The following is a 6,012-nucleotide window of genomic DNA, read 5'->3' as shown; positions in this document are numbered from 1 at the left end:
ATATACGAAAAATCATACTTTATATGTAAATGATACTTCATGTCTTATTAAATTATATATTAAAGGGATTGTTTATATTCCTTTGTGATTAACAGTAGTCTTGCCAATTGGCACAATGTAAGTACACATAAAACTTCATCAAGGCCTGACTTCAATGCCATGTTAAGGGGCCCCTTTAATAAGCTCTGCTTCTTTGGGGTCCCAAACCTATCATGTCTTATTATTTTTTTTTTCTTCAAAATGTGTGATATATCTCTTGTTTGATTGGTTTAAATAAACTTGAACTTGTTAATAGTGAAGAAAATTAATTTCTCAAACATATAAACCTTGTAATATCAACTTTGGGATCAGGACAACTACCCCCGGACAATTACCCTCCCGAGGACAATTACCCCCCCCCCCCCCCCCCGAGGACAATTACCCCCCCGACAATTACCCCCGGACATTTACCCCCCCCCCGGACAACTACCCCCGGACAATTACCCCCTAGGCAACTACCCCATTGTATAGCCAAGTCATGCCATCTTTGTGTATATTTTCTATGTATTTTATATTTGACAAGTTTGATATACGTAACATTCCTTATCTACATGTTAGTATAATCGGTTTGATATGCAATTTCGGTCCATCACCAAATTTAAATGCAAATGACCCGCAAGTGCCTTTTTATTTCAGTTCAAGTGTTATGAATGTTTCAGTAGTTTAATCAATAATTACACCTCTTACACTTGTCTACTGCGTGAATTTGATTGAGACAATGTGAGAATAACATATACTTACTCAAGCATTTATATAGAGTTTTTTTTTGGATTGAATATGCTCAAAGCGCTTTACCATAAAACATAACAGTAAATTCTACACTCCAAGTGATTACAATATGGGCAATTCCATAAAATATGTACGTCCGACTCTCTATTATGTGTAACCTTAATATTTTCTGTCTCAGATTTCTTGTTCTTTTAACAATCTGTAATGTTCTCAAAGGACCATGAGTTGGTCAGTTTATGAAGTGAAGTAAAACGTGAGAAAAATGGGGGTCGGATGTATAAAAAGGTTGATTATTTTATGGGATTGCCCATATATATCATGGTGATATTACTGAGGAAATTAGGTTCTTTAATAGCTTGGATTTTAATACTTCTACTTAAGAACATGAATGGATGTTAGGGAGACTATTCCAGACACTGGGACCAGTGAAACTTATGCATTGCTGACCTTTTAAAAAATTCATTTTAGGAGTTTGTATATGAAGAGGGTCTGTTCTAGAACATATTGCAAAGTGAGATTGTTGGACTGGAGGAAATAAGCATGAAATTTGTTGCAGTGTCAGGTTATATATGGACATTCAAACGAACAATTTTATAAGTAGATTTTTGGACTGGTAACCATTGATTCAAATGCACACTTATATCGGACTCCACTCCGACTGCCTGCTCCAACTGGGAAATATTCTAATTAGATTTCACTGCTCAAATATTTATTCAACTTATATGTTTAAAATCTGCCCTTATAATATTCAAGCCAGGTAATTGTTGGTGAGAGTTGGTACTTCCTAATTAAGCAACAAAAAGCATTTGTGGTGACAGTATATTACGTCAGATCATTTGCGCCCTGTTCCACAAAACTATTATTAATTTGCCTTCAGTGGTAACTGCTAATTGAAAACTTGAATTCATGAGCATTATTATGAACAGTAAGTTTTGTGCAAGTGGGTTACTGATTACATAGTATTAGATTATACAGCAGTTTGAAACTTGGAATGTGGTATGTTCAATTTACATTCTCATGTTAATGAAATGATGTAAACGATGCAGTGTCTTTCAAAGAGGCTTACATACTAACATGTTGACTACTGAATTCTGTAATTCCGTTTTGGTTTTTGACAAGAAACCATGTGTTTCCAGTAGGCAACAAGTTAATAGATTGTGATAATAAATGATGAATAAAAAGATAAGTATGAAATAAAAGGAATTATCATTAGCTATTGAACATTACATGTGTTATGTTTGTTTTCATTGATACTATAGTCATCGATTAAAGCGGCCCGTATTCTGAAATCTGGCTGAACTTGGGCCATGGTCTACCTCTAGAAATTATGGGAAGCCAAAAATTTCAAAATTTTGTCTACTTTGTCATTATGTGTTCCCTTCATACTGGGTAAATTTTGGTGTAGAAAACTATTACTAAATATAATTCCCAGACAGATATTAATGAATTTTGCACCAAATTGCTGACAAATTTAAAGAGATTGGTGTCACAATGGCTATCCATAATAAGACCTCAACTTTAGCACAGAATGCAAAGTAAACCTGAGTTCAAAACTCAGGTCAGTAAGTATTGTAAAGTGAGTCCCTCATTGCTTAGTATTAGACCAGTAAGCTTCAAGCCCATCAGAATATTTCTGTCAATTTACCTTCGTATTGCGGGCATGAATGAAGGTAAATTATTTAAGGTGTCTTTATTAGGCTTATCATACAAGTAACATACATCAGTAAAGGCATTAGTCAGAATTAAAAGTTGATGTACCATCTTCAAAGCGATAGCCGAAGGTGTTTGCTCTGTTTGAAGATACCGAGTATGGGCATTTATTCATATTAATGACCAAACAACTGATGTGTAAAATTACTTGTTTATGAAGTGATGATGTGCATCCTTGTTATTGGATAAATCCCCTTAACTGGCCACAATGACAGATCCAGGATTTCGGAAAGGGAGGGGCTGCAGAGAGCAAATTTGAAAATGGGGGGGGGGGGAGATTTACAATTTCATATATTTGGCAATACTAAGACGTTTAAGCAGGGGTGATGATTCTCTACATGTAGGTATAGAGGGGGTGCATATCCTTGGTGCCCCTACCTTGATTTGCCACTGTGTCATAGTACTGTATTTAAGATTGGGAGAGGAAATGTGGCAGTTAGAAAATAAGAAATTGGGGGGCTATCTGGAGTGGAATTAGGATGATATTAAGAGAGAGGGTTCCATGATATTTGCTCTGGCGACAACAGCTCTGCTGTGAATTCCCCACACTAAAGAAATACCAACTTCAACCCTGGATTCAACACTATCCTAAACCTAGCATAAAACCCTTTTGCAACCCTAACCCTATATATCTTAGACAAAATGAAACCTGGAGCAATTGTCGCAGGAGCAAATGTCGTGTCACCAAGAGAGACTGCACATGCAAGATGGGTGGGGGGGAGAGAGATTAGATAATTGATTTAGGAGTGTAGATGACTAGAATAAGATATATAAACACTTCTCCTACAGTTGGTCTACAGAGTCTAATAATAATTCAGTCTAATACCTCATGGGCTTTAACCCTTTTGGTCTATAAATCTGATAAAATAAGTTTGTTCTACTTTACACTTGGCTATACCCAGTTAGTCTTGTTCTTATTTATTCTAATGCCAAGATGGTCTAATTTTCATTTACTCATCTACTAATTTTGCACTTTGTAAAATGAAAATTTGATTTTGAAGCAGTTCATTTAACCACGGTCCCGTAACAAAAATCAGCGATTAATCATAGGCTTGATTTTTATTATTGATTGTACATTGATTTAAGGTTTTATTAGAATATCCACATATCACAGCCAATTAGGCTGAATTGCATTGGATTTATGAAATGTAACGTGATATAGCAATCAAACATAAATATATTATTTACAAATAAAAAGACAAACATGTTGGGTAACTTGGCAGATTAAGGAAAGGATGACCGAAGTGTAGAGAAAATGGGAAAATGAGATACAAGAGAGTAGGGGAAGAGGGTGGGGGAAGATGAGGACAGAAGAGAGGAGAATGAGAGTAGTAATACACAGATGTAATCTTGTTTCAAACCAAGTGGGAAACTGAAGAGCGAGAAACATAGCCGGTTAAATTGAGAAGGGTACATGTATATCAAAATATAAATATGATTATGGTAATGATATGTAAATTAAAAGAAGTGCCAACAAACCCCCTTATAGGAATCGTAGAAAATGTTCTACGATCATTGCTTAGCTTTGTGTTACGGGCCCCATATAGACTAAATGGTGTTAAAACAAGTGGATATCAGACAAAATATGCAAAGTCTAAGTAGAAATAAGATGAAATGATGAATGAGCTAAATGGCAATTAAACCACACGGGATGAGAACAAAAGGATAGTAGATGTACAGTAGATAGTTTATTTTCAATTGGTCTAATGCCTATTCATCCAACTACCATCTCGTCTACTATCATTTGGTCTACCTTCATTTCGTCTACTATCCACACGGTCCAATTGTCATTTCGTCCACTCACCATTCTGTCTAATAACCAGTTGGTCCAATAGCCATTTAGTCCAGAGATCATTTGGTCTAATTGTGCTGTTGATTGGGCGAAATGAATGAAAATAAAAATGGATATTAAACCAATTGGTTATAAGACAGTGTCATAGACGAACTGGTGATTAGACAAATTGATGACTGGACCAAATGGTTGTTGGATGAAATGTTGATGTATGAAATGGCATTAGACTAAATAGGTAGACTATGTGATGAGTGGACGGGTTGGCAATAGACGACTTGGCAATTTACCGACCAGATGATGAAGACCAATTGGCATTTTACTGGTTAATAATAAAGACAACTCCAAAATAATAAAAAAAGGTGAACATTGTATAACATTTTTCTTTCTGAACCGGCCTTCCATCCAGCCAATATTTTATTATTTTTTTCTCTTGCTGATTTTTCCTTTCCCACACCTGTTTCACATTAAAATCGACATAATAAGTCTATATTTTCTACAATATTTTTTGACAACCTTTCAAACATTGCTTAGGTCAATAATTGACCATATTTATCATATAAAGCTGAGAAAACATTCAAGAAACACTTCTAGGTATATTTCTTCAAATCATTAAGGCACTCGACACACACACAAATAAATACAATACAAATATCAATATGTTCTCAATTTTTCACATGATATATGAGATTGTCTCACTTCCAGACTGTATGATTTAACATCATCATACATCATTTTATGAATGGGCAGTTTCTTACAATTTAGGAATAAAATAGTACCTGACCGCACAATCACTAAATTGTTAGGATAGATCATCAGCAGAATGAATTCATGGTGTCTTTTCATTATTCTGTGTATCAAAATTTTCTTTGGAAATTCAACTGCTTCATTGCTTGTTATCCCAAAAGATGATAATAATAAACACAAATTCAAAAGTAGCTTTAAATAGATCGAGGTATACAATCTACAAGAATTATAATAATAATAATAAATTGGACTTGTATCGCACCGAACCCACTCTGTAGAGTGCTCAAGGCGCTTTTGAAAAAAAATCATAGGAAAGTAAGAAGATTTGAACAGACATGTTTTCAAATGTTTTTTAAAAGTTTCAGAATTTAAATCTTTTGTTTTAATGTCTTCAGGAAGGCTGTTCCATAACATAGAGGATGAGTGGACAAATGATCTTTCTCCAAAGTTTTGGAAACTTTAGGGGTAACAAGAGAATTGGAAGTGGGTGAACATAAGGATCTTGAAGGGTTGTAGCTTTGTGAAATGAGGTACTGAAGAGAAGAACCAGTGGACACAAAACAAAATCTTAAAAATAAATGCAAAGTTCTACAAGGAGGCAGTATAAGGACTGCAAATAAACAAATAGTACGATATTAAACACAATAGGCTAAAACCGAGGATCATAATAAATATTTTTGGAAAAAACTTTCAAAAACAGTCAACAATTGACCATACTTATCATGAAATCCAGATATCATATTATTAAGACAGCTTATATGCTTATTCTTAGTTTCCTGTTGACATATGTTGAATTTTGAATTTTTAATGATTCTTGCAGTTTACACTGATGTGAGTATGGCTATTTTCTTTGGTTTATCTCCTATAATAAGAGTATATCCATGATCCTACAAAGATATAACACATAACATAGATTTATTCAATCTTTAGAAATGTATATTTTTCTCAATGTAGCTAGGTACCATGTACTAGTAAGTCATTTGCACCAAAATCAATTT

The sequence above is a fragment of the Lytechinus pictus genome, chromosome 16 (assembly GCF_037042905.1).
Source record: "Lytechinus pictus isolate F3 Inbred chromosome 16, Lp3.0, whole genome shotgun sequence".
In the NCBI taxonomy this organism is placed as follows: Eukaryota; Metazoa; Echinodermata; class Echinoidea; order Temnopleuroida; family Toxopneustidae; genus Lytechinus; species Lytechinus pictus.
The sequence above is the reverse complement of the archived record's forward strand: the minus strand, read 5'-3'. Positions refer to the sequence as shown.